Genomic DNA, 20,641 nt, shown 5'->3' on the forward strand with positions numbered 1-20,641 from the left:
TGCAGAGTGGGGAGAGACATCACACAAGGCGGTACAATTCTTTCTAATGGTCAACATTCAGAGTTTAGGTTTTGAATCATCACTTAAATGGATAGTTCAACGCAAAAAGAAAATTCACTCATTATCTACTCATCTCTTTGCCGATGGAGGGGTCTCTGTGTAAACAAATGTGAATACAACTCCAGGAAGTCCTGGACAGGCTAATTTATTATACAATTATGCTCCAATTATTCACTAAGTCATGTGATAGACACCTTCAGCACCCCTGCTGATGTGGCATATCTGTATGCATTGGGGGTTCAAGTAAATTGAATTCACACTGTGATGTGAGAGCTTGTGAATGGATTGTATTTATATAGCACCTTTCTAGTCTTGATGATCACTCAAAGCACTTTACAATACAGTTTGCAATTCACCCATTCACACGCATATTCATACAGTTTTTTTTTCAATGAAGGGCAATTTGGGGTTCAGCATCTTGCCTAGGTATACTTGCTTGTGTGTCTTGTATTGCAAGATCCTGCTTTGGCTGGAGCTGGGGGCCATCAGTGAAGTAGAGGTAGCTGGCCACTGCCTCATATAATAATAGCCATGCTCATCCTGCCATTCAGATGAGTTTTGATTTCTGTAGCATTAATTTGATCTTGTTTTGGTCTGGAATTCAGTTCCTGTCAGCCTTATCAGTTGAATTTCTTTTTTGTTTTAGTTCTTTGAAAATTACTTTTTGTTAGAAAAATCTGATCCATCATGTGTCTTCCCTTATTTAGTGCCAGATGACTCTGATGCGCCAAACCAAGTTCTAAATTGCCTGTGAAAATAAAACTGAAAATCTTGTAATGTTCAAGGACAAAAGATTATCGGCAAAGTTGGAGCTGCAAAACAAATCAAAAATAAAGAACCTGGGTGTTACTCAGGACTAGATTTTAATCCACACATAAACAATGTCACAAAGATTGCCTTTTATCATTTAAGAAACATTGCAAGAGTAAGACTGTACCTCACTTTGGAAACTGCCAAAAAGTTGATTCATGCTTTTATACTTTCTCGCCTGGACTACTGTAATGCACTATATTCAGGATTACCGAAAAAATCCATCGATCGCCTACAGCTTTTGCAAAATTCAGCAGCCATGGTTTTAATGAGAAATAGGAAAAGATTCCATATTAATCTTATTTTAGTGTCTTTACACTGGCTTCTAGCATCACTGAGGATTGATTTTAAAATTATTTTACTTGTTTTTAATTCTCTTAATGGTACAGCACCGTCATACATCTCTGACTGTTTATCGGAATATGTTACGAATCATTCCCTCAGGTCGTCTACAGCGGGCTTGCTCAATGTCCCCAAAACAAACAATAAAAGGTTTGGGGAAGCAGCTTTCTCTTGCTATGCTTTCCTATGCTATGCTATCCAAAGGTTTGGAACAAACTCCCACCACACATCAGACATGCTTCTTCTGTTGATAGTTTTAAGAAACAAATCAAGACCTGTTGCTATGATAATACATTTTAGCTGCATTTTATGTATAAATACATGTATTATTATTATTGTTATGGTCTCAGCCAGCCAGGCCATAACAACATGTAATCAGGAAAGCTGTCTCAAAAGCCATCCTCCTGGGAAAGTAGATACAGTAAACACAAAGATCGATGTCATGAAGAAAAGCAGGAACTTGAAAGGTGCATAAAAATATCAAAAGAAATAGAGAAAACAACAACAATTTTCTTCTACAACTCCCAACATGCACTGAACTGTGCCTGTGGCCCCATATTTTTATCATATTACTTCATGTAACTAAAGTCCATTGTTTGTGCTTCCATCTCTCTATCTCTCTCCCTCTCTCTCCAAATTTCACTACTAATACTACCACCATATTATGATTATGATGATGATGATAAACTGTTATTATTAATAATATAATTGCATCTCAATGTATCACTATTCATTATATTTATATTTTTATGACAACAACAGTCTCTCTCTGTCTCTCTCTCTCTCTTCTCTCCCCTCTTATCCACTCATCTCTCCTCTCCTCCATTATTCTCCTCAAGTCAAGGCAGATGGGCGCCCACACTGATTCCAGAAACTTGTTGTAGTCACTCACTCATAGTAAACTCACTTGAATACTATAATAATAATAATAATAATAATATTGTGATACTACTACTACTACTAGTAATACACTTTATTCATATAGCACTTTAAAAAACGGAAGTGCTTTGACTGAAAAGCAAGCAAAGTAAATAAAAACTTGAACAAATAAAAGCAGTAATATGACAATCAAATATTAATTTGGTCCAATTTTTAGTGAAAATGGCAGAGCAGATGTTTTGGTTGCAAACCTAACAATGCTCTACTTGGCTCTACTATTTCTCTACTACTTACTTGTATGCAAGTAGAGCTATAATTCATCCTGCACATTGAGGCCTCCATCATGAAATACAATGCACAACAAAAGACATAAAACAGTTTATATTTTGTTACATGTGTAAAACATTACATACAGTACAAAATACTTTGAATATACACTTAATATATACACATTTCACTTAATAGTAACATGCCATCGCCCAAAGATATCAGTAATCATATCTTCAGTTTTAGAGCATTCCATTACTTCTGACTATACGTGTTGGCAGCTCTGTGCGGTAAACACATTTCCCATTAGTCTGCATGAAGGTGACTGTCATCTTATGCTCAGTGACCTGGAAGTAAGCCACGCCTCCTATTGTGTGATTGACAGGACTGGAGTAGAGCTGCCAGGACTGAGGAACACTGTCCTTGTGAGTGGTGTCAGGATCGCTGACCACCCCACTCCCACTGACTACATATGAGCTCCCATCATCCTCTCTGATGAACTGTTAAAAATACAGAGACAGACAGCATTAAAGGCATCAATGTTGTGCTCAATTAGACCAAGATACAGCGACAAAATTCATTAAAGGTTCAGTGTGTAAGATTTAGGTGAAAGGGAGCAGAAACTGAATACAAAGTAATCCTAGTGATGTTTTCACTAGTGTGTTTTATCTAAATTGTACGATTGTTGTTTTCTTAGAATGAGCCATTTATATTTAAATACTTTATATTTACATGGGGAGCAGGTCCTCTCTACAGAGGCCACCATGTTTTTACAGTAGTAAAAACTGGACAAACTAAACGCCTCTTGAGTTTTTATGACAAGTGAAGGCTGCCACAGGTACTCTTTCATCTTTGGAATTCAGGAAGACTTTCTCATAAACCGTTCCTGGCAGAGGCCGTCCACACAGAGCCCAGTTCTGCCGGAGGTTTCTTACACCTGGGAGTTTTTCCTCCCGGCTGTTGCTCATGCTTGCTCGGTGTGGAACAAGTTGGATTTTGTGTTTCTTCTTGGACTTGGACTTTTGTGCAGCACCCTTAGACAACTGCTTGTTGTGATACCTTGCTATATAAATTTGAAATTTGAAATATTCAATTACTCACAAATCTATCTCTCTATATATATTTCTTATTATTAATCAGCTGATTGTGGGCATTTTGAATGGCCATTCAGATATTGCCACAATCTCATCCAGCCAGTCATGCGGTTGTGATCAAATTTGAAATCCTTTCTCCTCTCTCCGGCAGTCAGCTGTCATTAGTGATCCGCTGTAACTCCCCTTCAACACAATCTCCTCCGGTTTAATCCGAAGCCATGGTCCAGTCCAGCAGAGTCATTCATAATTATTTCTCCATCAACCCCTCTGATGCCGATGACATCACATAGGGGTCAAAATGCTAAAAGACTTAATTGCATAGAAATAAAAAAAATATTCAACTGTCAAGTTAAAGTCTCTCCTGATTGAACTGTTCTCATATCAACCACTTGTTTCCAATCTTATTTCATTGTAGGGCTTTATGCAGCACATTGATTCCCTCTTACACTGACACACACATATTGACAATCAACACATCTGTATGCTTAGACTGCAACACTCACGTTGCACAGTAGATTCCTCTTGCTCCAACGTGTTTTACAGACACACAGATCACTTCATAATGTTGAGGTAATTATAAAATTAAATATAAAACCATATCATACAAGTGGTAGATGAAGTTACCAGATATTCCATCACAGTGTATCATTCTATGTAATTGTTTCCATCTTTTCAATCCCCCCTCCCTTTCTGCTTCTGTTGTGCAGTGACTTTAGTTTTTTTACGGTCATTTTGTGCCATACAGACCTGCATAGTGAAGATAAGGCTTACAGTGTACCATTCTTAATGTTGTCTTTACTCAGTAGCCATCACATTGTGCAATCATTTACTTCATTGAGATAAGTTGAAGCCAATTGTTGGACTGTAAGTTATACAACTGCAGGAAAAACAAATGCTCATCTTCCTGGAACAATATGTCAACATTGGCTCATATAAAATAAATAAGATTTCATCTTTATGACTAATTATATTGACCAGTAATATCCGTTGAAACAAAGTATCATTTAACCCAATAACTATCTGGATGGTTTCTAATTTTTGGAAATGTATAAAACCTGTGATTGTGTAATGTGGGCACATGCCAGTCTTGGTGCCAGAAAATGATGCAAACTAGCTTTGAACTATCAACAAGTACAGTCTTTGTAGCACCCACTAGTGAATGCCACCTCCTGTACAGAGAGGGGCAATCTTGCACATACTCTTCTCAAACACAGTGTGATAAGTGGGATATGAAAAAGAATAAATAACTGTCAAAGAGACAGACAGACAAATAACAACACACTGAGATACACTTCCTTGATGTGTATCATTTACACATGATATTTTTTATGATTGAGCGTGCACTCACTTACATACCTGCAGATTGTGGTCATGGCCAGACAAGTACACAGTGACTCTGTATTTCTTCAGCAGGGGCCTCAGTCTGTTGACCAGACAGGATGTTGGTCCGTGATGGCCGATGGACCAGACAGTATAATGACCAGCCACCACAACATAGGCTGATATGACACATGTCATACATACTGGCACTTCAGTTAAAAGGCAACAACAGAACAAAATGTAACTGTATCACAATCTTAGAGAACAACCACAGTTCTGTCTCATTTGCTTCTGTTTCTGTATGTTAATTGAGAGTGGCATGATGATGCAGAAATCGTTTGTATTTAGTGCTGTGCAAAAATATTATAATTAATAACATGCATAATACAATCATGCACATAGCAATGACTCCAAACATATAGCCTTATAAAGATTTATCAAGAACTATCTTCACAGATAAGAGAAACAAATAGCTCTTCACATCATCAAGTTATTTTTTGACAGCATGACGTAACAGAGGAATGTTTTTTGAGCAATGTTGCAGATCATCAAACACATTTTAATACAGTATAAGGTAAAGACAATGTGAGTACATCATTGGATTTATTGAAAGGAAAGAGTTAATCTAAATCCCCCATTGAAAGGTAATCCACCCCAAAACCTAAATACTGTTCTATTTGCAATAACTTTAAGTCTTTTACATCCCTGTGGAGGAATTTTTGAACCATTGCCATTGCAGGACTTTTTAAAATCCAGCACATAGGTTTTTGAGCATGAACTGTACATTCATGCTGTACTCTAAAGTCTTGCCACAGCATCATAACCGGGTTCAAGTTGAGAGCTAACATTTGGTGTTTGTCCTGATGCCTATGTAATTACGTGCTCAGGACATTATGTGTTGCTCTACAAATTGTTTGGAGTGTCCAGGCAGTTGTATTGGCAGTTTGCTACTGCATGGCGTGAGTTTGGTTGCTTTGCAGCTTGTTTTTTCGAATTTAACTGTTGCTTGTGGGTATCGTTGTGTTATTGCGAAGTTGTGGTCTCCCTGTTGTTAAAAAAAAATCCACTGTGTGTGTGTGTGCAGAGGTGATAAAAGCACACACATTCTTTACTCAAGTAGAGGTACAGATACTTGTATTAAAAATAACTTGAGCTGAAGTTTAACCACTGTTTCGGATTCTTTAACCAAGTAAAAGTATAAAAGTACAGGTTCTGAAATGTACTTTGACTTCTTTAACTGAACTACTCTTACTTCAAATAAAGTAAAAAACAATTCACTTAAAAGGAGGGTTAAAGCAAAGATTTTTGAGCATGAAAAACTGTCCACAAGAAAATGAGTACAATGTATTGAATGAAGTATTTTCTTAAAAGGTCCAGTGTATAAGACTTAGGAGAAAGTGATCTATTGACAAGAATTGAATATAAAATAATCCACCAGTGGGCAATCATCAAAATTGTACAGATTGAACAGAATGGGCCCTGCTAGATTTAAATACTTTATATTTACATCAGGAGCGCCTCCAAACTGGACAAACTAAAGCTTTTGAGTTTTTATGTCAGCTGAAGTTCACCACAGGTTCTACTACCCACCTCTGAGAGTGTTTATGTACATATGATATTCATTAGCGATATTCACTGCCACTAGATGTCGCACTAGCAGCAGTATCTCAAACCATAGCAAATGTGGAGGTAATCCTGTAATTCTCCATTTACTTTAATTAAATCTCAATAGGTATATGTTTATATCAGTGATGTAAGTGTGGATATTTCAGTGGATAAGATGCATGGTGCTAAAAAGGGAACCTTTTTATTAAGAGCACCTGCTAAAATGCAAAAATTAGACTTTTTTTCTTTTAATTTTTTCTTTGCCCAAACAACACCGAGCATGATATAAGGAGATTCACTTGGGGGTTGGGGGTTTACAGATAGCAAGTGGCTGATCCCTTATTCAGTAGAACATGTACTTGTACAATGTAACTTGTACAATGCTCAATGATATAGATATCCATTTCAGATTTCTGCACAATTTGATTCTGACTGATCATAATTCAAGGTCAGCTTTAATTTGCCTTAATTCAAGATACTTTAAATGAGGTTTAAAGTGAGAATGTCATCGTAGAAATCCTGAACTTGAATTGTGACTAATGAAGCATTGTGTTAGTTCATGCAGGACACAGAGTCATGTGCTCAGCTACCGATAGGTTTATGGGTGCTCGTCAGTCACCCACCAATCACAGCCCATTCTCTCACCAAAGTGGTCTCTTTAAATACAACCTCATCCTCCCGCAAGTTAGCTGAAGTAGCAGAGTAACATTCAATTTCTCATATTCTAATACTAGAGCATATTCATGTTATGGTTGTAATGTTTACTTTCAGTTGCAGCACTTAGAGAACAGTATTTTTGTTTATTCTTGTGTTTTTATGTTCAAAAAGTTATTCTAACACCAGCAGCAGTAAGAGCATGTGTAGTTACCCTAACCAGACATTTGAACCCAAAAGGCTCCAAATTTGATCTTTTGACCTGCAACACCCAGAGCTTTTTTTTTTTTTTCAATTATCTTTTTTATTGATTCCACATATCAATATTCCATCAATATTTTACATAATGTGTATAATTTTACAACAGTATAAAACATTCCTATACTTCCACCGCAGAGCAGAGACATAATTGGACATGAATTCTCAAGTAAAGTTACAGTAGAGTAAATGTGAAGTAAAATGAACCGCTTTTTCACACTTGTCCTTATTTTCACACCTCTCCTGCATTGTTCCTTGTCTCATGATTGGGGTAAACATATCAAATAAATAAATGAACAATAAACAAGTTTGTAGCCTGAACCAAGGGGGTCAACACTCTGCAATACACACTGTCCTTATTGCACAAAGTCTGCTCTCAATGGAGACACAAAATCAATCCAGTTTTCCCAGTAGTTTTTAAAAGTTTCTGATTTTAGTCTAGCTGAGAAAGTCAGCTTCTCCATTCTATATATATCGAGCATTACATCTACCCAATCCTCTATTTTTGGTGGATCTTTTTTTAGCCATTTTCTGGTGATGGCCTTTTTAGCCACCACCACCATTATTCGAAATATGTATTTAATCTCCTGGTTCTCTTTTCCCAAATATAAAACTTCAAATGAAAGTGGAATTTGCACTTTCAGAATTGTTTCCATACTCTTCTTTAACTCTTGCCAAAAAGGTATAATACAAGGGCATCCCCAAAAGATATGAAAATGGTCTGCCTTATTTTCCCCACACAGTCTCCAACGTCGTGTGTCTTGAGATTTCTGTTGTGTTGGTGTAATAAAGTATCTTACAATGTTCCTCCAACCATATTCTCTCCATGAGAGGGAGCATGTTGTTTTCCACTGTCCTTCATTTACCTTGTCCCATTCCTCCTCTGATAACTGCCACCCAGCCTCTTTTCCCCCCTTTTCTTTTATATATGTCATATTGTTACCCTTTAATCTTTCCACTTCTTTATATAGTTTTGTGATTAGTTTCTTTCCCTGGTCTGAATCATATGCTGAGATGAATAACTTAATGATTCCTGACTCAGGCTCATCTGAATTAAACTTTTTTATAGTTTACTCCATATAATGCTGCATCTGTAGATATCTGTATAAATCTTGATTGTTTAATCCATACTGATTTTTTAGATCCTGAAAACTTTTGATGGTCTTCTTTTTAAAAAGTTCCCAAAATATTTTTGGTCCCGCGTCCCATCTACTGAATCTACTATCTGCTGTGTTTGGTGTGAAGTCTGAATCATATGCGATTCATCTCAATACCTTACTCTGTTCAATCACTTTATTCTTTGATATAATCTCAAGAAATTCCCTCAAGCAGTCCAAGTTACCAGATATAATGAAATTCCCTACTGACAGTCCTAACATATCACATTCACAGTGACGTTACTCTGACCTTTAACTTCGAAGGGAATCCTTCATCTTTGAATTGAAGTTAATATTTTTACCAAGTTTGACGACATTCCCATGAGCTGATCTTTAGATATCAATTTAAGGAAAAATATTGACATACTTTGTGAGAACACTGTGACATTTGGCTACCAAAATGAAACCCAAATTCATGTGAATGTGAAAAAATTCCCTGAAGGCATTTCGGATATATCACATTTACAAGGCAAGAAGTGAACTTTGTGAGGTCCTAGTGACCTTGCCGTTTGATCTTTGACAACTGAATTCTATTCAAGTCATCATTGAGTCCAAATGAATGTTTGTGCCACATGTAATGATATTTCCTTTGGACAATCCTGATAAATTGTATTCAAAACAATGCAAAGTCATGTGAGCTTGACCTTTTGACCTTTGACTAACATAACGTAGTTGTTCATGAGATATCGCATTCACATGAATGGGCAAGACAGATGGATGGACAACCTGAAAACATAATGCCTCTGGCCATACTGAATGTGACAATGGTAAAGAAAGAAATAGAGCAATACATGATAAATAATTTGTTCCATGTTCTTTTATTTTACATGGATGATTTCTTGACAAAACAAGCCAACTCTATAAATGTGAACTGAGTGTCAGAAATTAACATGACATTCATAGCATCTGCAAACAATTTTTCCCCACAAATTTCTGTAACTTTCTGAGAATCTACATCACAGTATATTGTAAAATATCATGTGTTTCAATACTCACCTTATTGATGGAACCTCAGTGATGTCTACTGTCCCTGGCTCAGACACTCTCTCAAGCATCTACAGTACATGTCAAGACAGGTAATGGTAGCATTAAAATAACATTAGATTTCTACAATTCAGTTGAACTATTATAGTTTCAGATATTAACCATTTAATTCCGAGTTCAGTCAGGAACCCTTTGTTATGATTTACCCATTTGTTGCAAATGGGGACACAGTTATGATTGGCGCTGAAGGCTCCATTCTTTGGATGTTCCCTGGTTAGCCGAGCAGCGTGCTAAGATGAAACAGGGAACATATGCAGAACCCCCCAGTGGGCGTAGCAGGCAAGGTACTTTGGTTAAGATGATTTACCACAACCGTGTTTGTACTCTGTGCTGTGGTGGCAATTTCTGTGAAACAAGCAAAATGTCAAACACTTCTTTATGTAAGTTTAATTCAGCATTTGCAGATGGACTCATTAGTACACATCACCTGATTGATATGCACAAATGAGCAAAGAACATAGGAGAATCTGTGTTCTTATAACTCACAGCCCCCTCCCACTAAGCATGCAAAGGTATATTCAAGTTCAGGATTTCCACAATGACATTCTCACTTTAAACTTAATTTAAGGTATCTCAAATTGAGGCAAATTAAAGCTGACCTTGAAATATGATCAGTCACAATCAAATTGTCATATATCACAAATCATAAACTGGATTTATTTACATAATTAATTATGGATAAAATTACAAAGTATGTTGCAGAAATCTGGAATAGATATCTATATCATTGAGCATTGTACAAGATGACAAGTAAATTATTTTTAAATAAACAGCATGGAAATGGACATGTTACTACATGTTCTACTGAATAAGGGATCAGCCACTTGCTATCCGTAATGCAAACAGTCATCATCAGGGACATAGTCATCAGAGAGATCATAGTTAATAATCATCCCAAGGTACTTGTTCCGTAGTTCTTTACAAAGTCTACCACCTGTACCTTGATGATAGTACTCTGAGAGTTTGAGGGCTGATGCCTAAAACTCATGTCCTTGGTTTTGTCACATTTAGTACTAAAAATGCACAGTCACACCAATACAGATTCACAATCCACAATGGGACCATGGCTGTTCTCATCCGCATGGAGGAGAGAGAGATATACTTAACACCTTTCGTCAAAAAGTGACAGTTTTACGACTTTGAACTTTTACCTAGTGAGGTCACGAGAAGAGAGGGGGGGGGGGGGGGTAGAAGAGGGGGGTGATAAGAGGGGGAGGAGGGGGGTTTAGGAAGTGGGGGGTCATAAAAAAAAATAAAAAAAATAGATAAAGTGAGGGGGAATAAAAACCAGATACGGGGTGAGATCAGAGAGCGCGCTTTGCTGCACGAGAACTCAGTATGTAAACATCCAAAGAATAACAACAGGCGTGATTGTATGGCTCCTCTCTCTCACAGACAGAGGCCCAAATGATGCAGAAAAATAAAAAACTAAATGGGTAAAACAGGAACAAGGATCCAAGTTGACTTTCTATGGCTTTGACTGTCTCAGATTTGGTCAAGCTTGTCAGGGTGTGTTATCACAGATCAAAAATTTTATGACTTTTTATTTTAAGGCTGGAGGTTCCCTATCTATCTATCTATCTATCTATCTATCTATCTATCTATCTATCTATCTATCTATCTATCTATCTATCTATCACAAACTGAACTAAATTCTCAAACACTTCCTGTGTGCTCAAAAGTCCTGTTCGTTTAATAGAGTCTAGAGCTCTAACTACTACCACAAACTAAATCCTCCAGGCTGCTCGTTTACCAGCCAGCTCACAGTATGTAATGTGTAAATCAGACAGTGTTAGAGTTTAAAAAAAAAAAATATTTACACTATGTAGCTAGGCTTGCAGTTCCAGTCTTTATGGTATCAAAGCTTATCATATCCTAGACCTGACACTGTTTGATGCACAGAGCTACAGTATCTTCTCATGTGAGTGACGTTGCTGCAAACTAGTACTTTTCCAAAGCTGTCCGTGATAATGTGGGGTGCAGTGTCATACTGTGCACTTCGAGTATTCTCAAAATAAATCCACTCAATTTACCAAAAAAATCTGATGAGCCATCAAATGCACTCATCAAACAGAATCAGAACAAGAGATTGATGTATACACAATGTATTTGTATCAGACAAACTGAAAGGACATTTTGTTACTTTCTAAATATTAAACTCTAAAACATTACACAGCCTTTTATCACTATACTTTGCTCTTAATTTCATATTGTTTCAAATAATTGTATATTTTATTTTCAGATATGTTGAACTGTTTTCTATTATTATTATTAACAAAAAATTTTTTTTGTGCTAATTAAACTCATGGATCTTGTGAAAGAGCATGCTGATTACGGATAACCCCCTTCTGATGTATGTAGCAAAGGGCCAGGAGTGATTAGGCAGCCAACTAGTGTGGGAAAAGCGGTGACTCACAGGTTATGCAACTGAAAATCACCTGAAGTAGTGGTTTGAATATGATTATATATGTTATCTAAATGAATGGGACCTTTAGTCTGAGTTATTCTTTGACCCTAAATAATAATAAACCAAGGGCATGGGAGTGCCTAATCAATGATTAACTTATTTTAATTTTACTTTTACTTTAAAATTGATCCTTGAATACAACTTTTGTTCCAGGTGAAGACTCAGGTACAGTTTAAGCTAATTAATTGATTTTTATAAGGACATAGATTTTTGTCTGTGAGCACTGGATGTGTGCTAATTGTTATCTCGGGTTTTCAATGAAACCTTATTAAACAATTGGACAAATGAAGTCTTATATTTATGTAACCCAGATCTCCTGGGCCTGAGTTCGTAAACACAAAAAAAAATGAATATGATCTCAGAAGAATATTTGAAACGAATCTTATCTTTTGTTTAAATTCCTCTAATTAATATTAAAGACCACCACAACTGTATTTTAAAAGTCAAAACCTTCACAGGTGTTTATTTACAATAGGAAATAAATGAAAAGGCTGTGAATTCCTCTCAGGAAGTAAAATATTTACAAAACAAAATAAATGCACAAAATAAAATACAGGGTCTTTTTAAATTGTTTAAACTGTTCCTTTGACTTCTCAATTTACCCTTTAATTCACTGGTTAAATAAAATCTTTACCTTTCACAGGTCTCTGAATAAAAACAAACACAATTCCTATCAACTGTAAATTAACTCACAAACATCACATGTGGGCCCACTTCAGAAATGATCAACTTGAAACTTAGTTGCAGGCCTGTAGTGATGCTCGGGTGCGGTGAGGCCTGAAAACTGAGTGGCCACTTCACTCAATCAAGAGCATAAAATAAAAGCATGTGCATTGTCATATCAGTTCGATACTCACAGGTCCAAAACGAGGAGCAATGGGGCAATGACAGTCACAGAAAGGGGTGATGGCAGTCACAATCCGAACACAGGCAGCACACACAGTGTCGAAAATCCAGGGAAGAATAAAACAGCAGGGTCCATCCACCAGCAACCATCTCAGTTTCTCTCTCTCTTCACAGACGTCCGTCTCCTTTAATTACATGAACTCTTTTGAGCCATAATATCATCAGGCTAAATCGTACTGACTTAACGTTAGCCCGTTTTTAGCATTGAAAACAACAGTGCTAAAGCTAAGATATACAGACACATTTCAAACTTTAGAATTGGCTCTCCTACAACTGAAGTACTGTGGTTTCATTTCTGTCCGGGTGTATTTGTCAACCTAAATGAGCTGAAACCAACACCAAGGTTACTGGCAGCACTGCTTGCACACAGCAACACAGCCATTCACCCAATCAAGTTTACCTGGGTTTTAGTCAAGGTATATATGCTTCAGTGGGATACAGCTGACAGGCCTAATGGTCAATTCCTTTTGAATTGACCAATTGACCTTAGGAACAAATCATTTAACCAGTACTTCACATACTGCGAAGTAACACTATGAACTGAAAAACATTAGATGCACAAGTTACCATGTAAAATAAACACTATATAACAAGAAAACAATGGTAGCCTTGTCATAGCACCACATTACACTGCTTACACATATATAAAGTTTTACCTTAAACAGACCATTAGTTTTAGCCATTAATTTTCAACAATATTTTATAGTATTAAACAGTATAGTAGATTACATACAAATCATTTAAAAAAACAGTAATACAAAATCTGTCTGCAGGCGGAGCATTAATCATTAATCATTCAGGAATGATAAAGGAATGATAAAAGAAATGTAAATGTTTTCTTTCCAGTCACTGTGACCTTTGACCACTGAAATCTAACATATTCATCTTTGAATCAAAGTGGATCAAATAAATTAACTCTTGAGTCCAACTAAATGTGAAATGATTCCCTCAAGGTGTTCCGGAGATACTGTGTCATGTTCACAAAATAATTTGCTTGTGAGGCTACAGTGACATTGACCGTTGACCACCAAAATCTAATCAGGTCACATTTAAGTCCAAGTGAATGATCTGTGCCAAATTTGTAGAAATTCTCTCAAGACGTTCTAGACATATATGACAAGAATGGGAAAAAAATACCTAAAACATATGGACATTGGCTGTCAGGACAGGAAAATAGAAATCTGAAGCTGTGAGATGGTCATTATTTATGAATCATCAAATGGCATTAAAATGACATTAATTATCCCTTCTATGTAGTCTTATGTTTTGCTTTATATGTGGGTTTTAAGATGGGAGATGTTTGTACATAAATTTGCAGAGATAATAGTGTAACTTAAAAGATTACATGAGCTAGTCCATTCATGTGATAGATAACAAACTCTACAGAAACTCAGTCAATTCCCTTGAGTTTCGGTTCGTCTTCAACTCGACTGAGGTGATCAGGATCTGGGTATCCATAGCTGCAAAGACAATGACAGAAAATAAATGACTTTATATGGACAGTTTCCTATCAATGAAAATCTGTACGCATGATTGGTGGTCATTAGCCCTGTAGCATGCTGCCAGCAAAAACACAAGACTTGTGTACAGATGATTACATTGAGGTCACATGAATAAGTTTTTCTTTTCACAAATACACAGATTATATACATTTTATTATATACATATTTTATATGTGATTTGCGGCTGTGGCTGCAGGGGGGTAGAGAGGTGGACCTCTAACCAGTAGGTCGGTGGTTCTATCTGCATGCCAAACTGTCCTTGGGCAAGATACTGAACCCAGAATTACACACTCATAGAAAAAGTGCTGCCCATAGATGCAGTGTAGGAATGTGTGAATGGGTGAATGGCAATAAATTGTACTGTAAAGCTCTTTGAGTGGTCATCAAGACTAGAAAAGCTCTATATAAATACAGACCAATTACCATTTCTGTCACAGCCCTCTTACTTAGGCTCCGGCCATAATGAACTGATTACAGGGAAGGCTGTTTTGTTCTTGTGAATGTGTCTGAGTAGAGAATCTCCTGCTACGTTGTTTATATGTGGAAAACAAACTGGGGAATGTCTTTGCACATTCAAAGTGACAGTCTTGTGAAAACACCTCCTACTTTTCACCATCGCTGTTGGTCGTTCGTAGTATTATAAGCAACCAAGTGCGGAGTAGACAATCTACTTCCTGTTCACACTGACCTGGTGTCATGATAAACATTTATGTACCAGTCAGATACAGGCTACTTAACTGTTGTTAAATGTTTAAGATAAAAGTACTTGTTTGACCTATTATTCTATCATTTTATTCATCTACATTATGTCATTAGACCATTTATACTGAAGTAGCTGAGTAAGCAGCAAGTGAAGCTACAGTAAAATACATTATAAACTGTTTTATAAACAGAAATGTTAGATATATTGTGGGAGCTTGTTTCTCTTTGATTTGTGGTGAGTTACTGGATCATTTAAGCTTCTGAGAACTTCAGATGGAAAAAAAAAAAAAAAAAAAGCTTTAAATGACGAGAATTATTTTTCAGAAACAAAAAATGTTCAAAACCACTCGTAAAGTCTTTAACAATGTGTTTAACAGCTTGTTATATTATGTATTGTTTGAAATCTTCATTTTAAAGTAAGCTGTCAAATAAATGCAATGCAGTATAACATACAATATTTCTCTCTGAAATGAACAAGAGTAGAATTTTGAAGTAGTGTTAAGTGCTTTTATGTTGTGAAATAAAAAAGAAATATTGATATTTACAGTATTTGTATTTGTGAGTATTTTATGTGTAGTGTAAACTGTCCAGCCTGCAGAAGAGGAGTTATGTACATCTTGGGGAGCATATTCTTCTCTTAAGTGGAGAACAAAATATGCTTATTTAGTGTATAAGTATGTTTATTACTACACTAACAAACAACTAAGGCCAAAATATTGAAATCTACATTTTCTCTGTCTATTGCTACAATTTGAAGTAAAGAGGTGAGATCTTGAATCTGTCAATGAGCAGCGTGTCTCACACTGCTGAGCTGCGCTGATCACTCAGGCAGTGGACACTCCAAAATATGTTAACATGGGTGCAAAAATTATTCATAATGATCACAATATTGACTGAAATAATCATGATCATGTTTTTTGCCATAATCGAGCAATCCAAATCTGTGTCACAGGTGTGTGATCTACATCCATAAAAAGTGTCCTCACCAAGTTGGCCCCCCGTGTGTTGAGGTTTTGTGGTGAAGATCATTCCCAGTTGTCGGTGGTGTAGCATTAACCAGCAGTACTCTACATAAACATTCTTTATTCTCACCCTGTTCTTCTCATGAATTATGAGTTCTCTTAAATCATCCCACTGGAAAAGAAATCAATCATCTGTTGGTGGAAATATACCGATACAATTTATAAGGCTAATTAGCTGTCTGTCTGATATTATTATTTTTTGAAAAAATGGAATATCTGTGTTTTGTCTTTTACACTCTTATTTAATTCTCCTCTTTCTTTCCTTTTTGTACTCAGACATTATCTATGCTTATTATAGTGATTTATCAGCATCAGTATGTTGCTGGAAATTTCTTATTTTCAATTAATATTTCTAATAAATAAACGATTAACCATAAAAATGTGGACTCAGAGTCACTCTTAGCCACATAATAATGGACATCTTGGAAGAACATAATTAGGTGGATAAACATCTACTGTCTGTCTGCATGCGGAGCATCCTAATCCTGGTCAGACATATGAAGGTGTATCGTGCATGGCCTATCTCCCAGACTCCTCAGAGGGCAGGAGGATCCTGAAGCTGTTGATACGTGCCTTTGATTAGAGACTCATCTTCACCGTGGATCGCTCCACTAACACTGGCAGGAATAATACAGTCACATGATCATGATTATTTCAGTCAATATTGTGATCATTATGAATAATTTTGGCACCCATGTTAACATATTTTGGAGTGTCCACTGCCTGAGTGATCAGCGCAGCTCAGCAGTGTGAGACACGCTGCTCATTGACAGATTCAAGATCTCACCTCTTCACTTCAAATTGTAGCAATAGACAGAGAAAATGTAGATTTCAATATTTTGGCCTTAGTTGTTTGTTAGTGTAGTAATAAACATACTTATACACTAAATAAGCATATTTTGTTCTCCACTTAAGAGAGGAATATGCTCCCCAAGATGTACATAACTCCTCTTCTGCAGGCTGGACAGTTTACACTACACATAAAATACTCACAAATACAAATACTGTAAATATCAATATTTCTTTTTTATTTCACAACATAAAAGCACTTAACACTACTTCAAAATTCTACTCTTGTTCATTTCAGAGAGAAATATTGTATGTTATACTGCATTGCATTTATTTGACAGCTTACTTTAAAATGAAGATTTCAAACAATACATAATATAACAAGCTGTTAAACACGTTGTTAAAGACTTTACGAGTGGTTTTGAACATTTTTTGTTTCTGAAAAATAATTCTCGTCTTTTTTTTTTTTTTTTCCATCTGAAGTTCTCAGAAGCTTTTATGATCCAGTAACTCACCACAAATCAAAGAGAAACAAGCTCCCACAATATATCTAACATTTCTGTTTATAAAACAGTTTATAATGTATTTTACTGTAGCTTCACTTGCTGCTTACTCAGCTACTTCAGTATAAATGGTCTAATGACATAATGTAGATGAATAAAATGATAGAATAATAGGTCAAACAAGTACTTTTATCTTAAACATTTAACAACAGTTAAGTAGCCTGTATCTGACTGGTACATAAACGTTTATCATGACACCAGGTCAGTGTGAACAGGAAGTAGATTGTCTACTCCGCACTTGGTTGCTTATAATACTACGAACGACCAACAGCGATGGTGAAAAGTAGGAGGTGTTTTCACAAGACTGTCACTTTGAATGTGCAAAGACATTCCCTAGTTTGTTTTCCACATATAAACAACGTAGCAGGAGATTCTCTGCTCAGACACATTCACAAGAACAAAACGGCCTTCCCTGTAATCAGTTCATTATGGCCGGAGCCTAAGTAAGAGGGCTGTGACAGAAATGGTAATTGGTCTGTATTTATATAGAGCTTTTCTAGTCTTGATGACCACTCAAAGAGCTTTACAGTACAATTTATTGCCATTCACCCATTCACACATTCCAACACTGCATCTATGGGCAGCACTCTTTCTATGAGTGTGTAATTCTGGGTTCAGTATCTTGCCCAAGGACAGTATGGCATGCAGATAGAACCACCGACCTACTGGTTAGAGGTCCACCTCTCTACCCCCCTGCAGCCACAGCCGCAAATCACATATAAAATATGTATATAATAAAATGTATATAATCTGTGTATTTGTGAAAAGAGAAACTTATTCATGTGACCTCAATGTAATCATCTGTACACAAGTCTTGTGTTTTTGCTGGCAGCATGCTACAGGGCTAATGACCACCAATCATGCGTACAGATTTTCATTGATAGGAAACTGTCCATATAAAGTCATTTATTTTCTGTCATTGTCTTTGCAGCTATGGATACCCAGATCCTGATTACCTCAGCCGAGTTGAAGACGAACTGAAACTCAAGGGAATTGACTGAGTTTCTGTAGAGTTTGTTATCTATCACATGAATGGACTAGCTCATGTAATCTTTTAAGTTACACTATTATCTCTGCAAATTTATGTACAAACATCTCCCATCTTAAAACCCACATATAAAGCAAAACATAAGACTACATAGAAGGGATAATTAATGTCATTTTAATGCCATTTGATGATTCATAAATAATGACCATCTCACAGCTTCAGATTTCTATTTTCCTGTCCTGACAGCCAATGTCCATATGTTTTAGGTATTTTTTTCCCATTCTTGTCATATATGTCGAGAACGTCTTGATGAATTTCTACAAATTTGGCACAGATCATTCACTTGGACTTAAATGTGACCTGATTAGATTTTGGTGGTCAACGGTCAATGTCACTGTAGCCTCACAAGCAAATTATTTTGTGAACATGACACAGTATCTCCGGAACACCTTGAGGGAATCATTTCACATTTAGTTGGACTCAAGAGTTAATTTATTTGATCCACTTTGATTCAAAGATGAATATGTTAGATTTCAGTGGCCAAAGGTCACAGTGACTGGAAAGAAAACATTTACATTTCTTTTATCATTCCTTTATCATTCCTTAATGATTAATGATTAATGCTCCGCCTGCAGACAGATTTTGTATTACTGTTTTTTTAAATGATTTGTATGTAATCTACTATACTGTTTAATACTATAAAATATTGTTGAAAATTAATGGCTAAAACTAATGGTCTGTTTAAGGTAAAACTTTATATATGTGTAAGCAGTGTAATGTGGTGCTATGACAAGGCTACCATTGTTTTCTTGTTATATAGTGTTTATTTTACATGGTAACTTGTGCATCTAATGTTTTTCAGTTCATAGTGTTACTTCGCAGTATGTGAAGTACTGGTTAAATGATTTGTTCCTAAGGTCAATTGGTCAATTCAAAAGGAATTGACTATTAGGCCTGTCAGCTGTATCCCACTGAAGCATATATACCTTGACTAAAACCCAGGTAAACTTGATTGGGTGAATGGCTGTGTTGCTGTGTGCAAGCAATGCTGCCAGTAACCTTGGTGTTGGTTTCAGCTCATTTAGGTTGACAAACACACCCGGACAGAAATGAAACCACAGTACTTCAGGAGAGATGGTAATTATTGACTACCATGGTGGTGGAGGTTGGTTGCAATGATCTGCAGCATGCCTATCTTTATTGTGCCCATGCCTTTCCTCACTTCTCTCCGGCCTCTGACAGGGAGAGGATGACAAGTGATGGTAAATGGTTTGTATTCATATAGAGCTTTTCTAATCTTGATGACCACTCAGAGCGCTTTACACTACAGTTTGCCATTCATTGTCGTTCACACACATTCATACAGTGCGTCTATTAGCAGAACTTTTTTTTTCTATTCAAGGACACTTCAGCATGCAGATGAGGCAAACTGGGGATTGAACTGCTACCCTTCTGGTAACCGCTCTACCCCTCCACCATAGCTTCCCATGATCAGGACAACTTACCGCCATTTACTTTAAATGTGACATTAAACATGTGACAGATCCCACGTTATTTTACATTTCTAATGGACATTTATATTCTGCATGTGCATGTGTTTGCTAACTTTCTGAATTTTTAATTGCTAAATGCACTTACATGAACAAATCAAGGCACATTTACATTTTTACTGAAAGTATGTTATTAAGTCAACAGTGAAATTTACCAAAGCAGCTGCTGGGACCTTCCAGAATGCAGGAGGGGGAGGAGTGGGAGGGGAGGGGTTCTGGTTCAGTTGTAGGAGAGCCAATTCGAAAGGTTGAAATGTGTCTGTATATCTTAGCTTTAGCACTGTTGTTTTCAATGCTAAAACGGGCTAACGTTAAGTCAGTACGATTTAGCGTGATGATATTATGGCTCAAAAGAGTTCATGTAATTAAAGGAGACGGACGTCTGTGAAGAGAGAGAGAAACTGAGATGGTTGCTGGTGGATGGACCCTGCTGTTTTATTCTTCCCTGGATTTTCGCCACTGTGTGTGCTGCCTGTGTCCTTTCTGTGACTGTCGTTGCCCCATTGCTCCTCGTTTTGGACCTGTGAGTATCGAACTGATATGACAATGCACGTGCTTTTATTTTATGCTCTTGATTGAGTGAAGTGGCCACTCAGTTTTCAGGCCTCACCGCACCCGAGCATCACTACAGGCCTGCAACTAAGTTTCAAGTTGATCATTTC

This window comes from Paralichthys olivaceus, chromosome 22, assembly GCF_024713975.1.
Source record: "Paralichthys olivaceus isolate ysfri-2021 chromosome 22, ASM2471397v2, whole genome shotgun sequence".
Lineage (NCBI taxonomy): Eukaryota > Metazoa > Chordata > Actinopteri > Pleuronectiformes > Paralichthyidae > Paralichthys > Paralichthys olivaceus.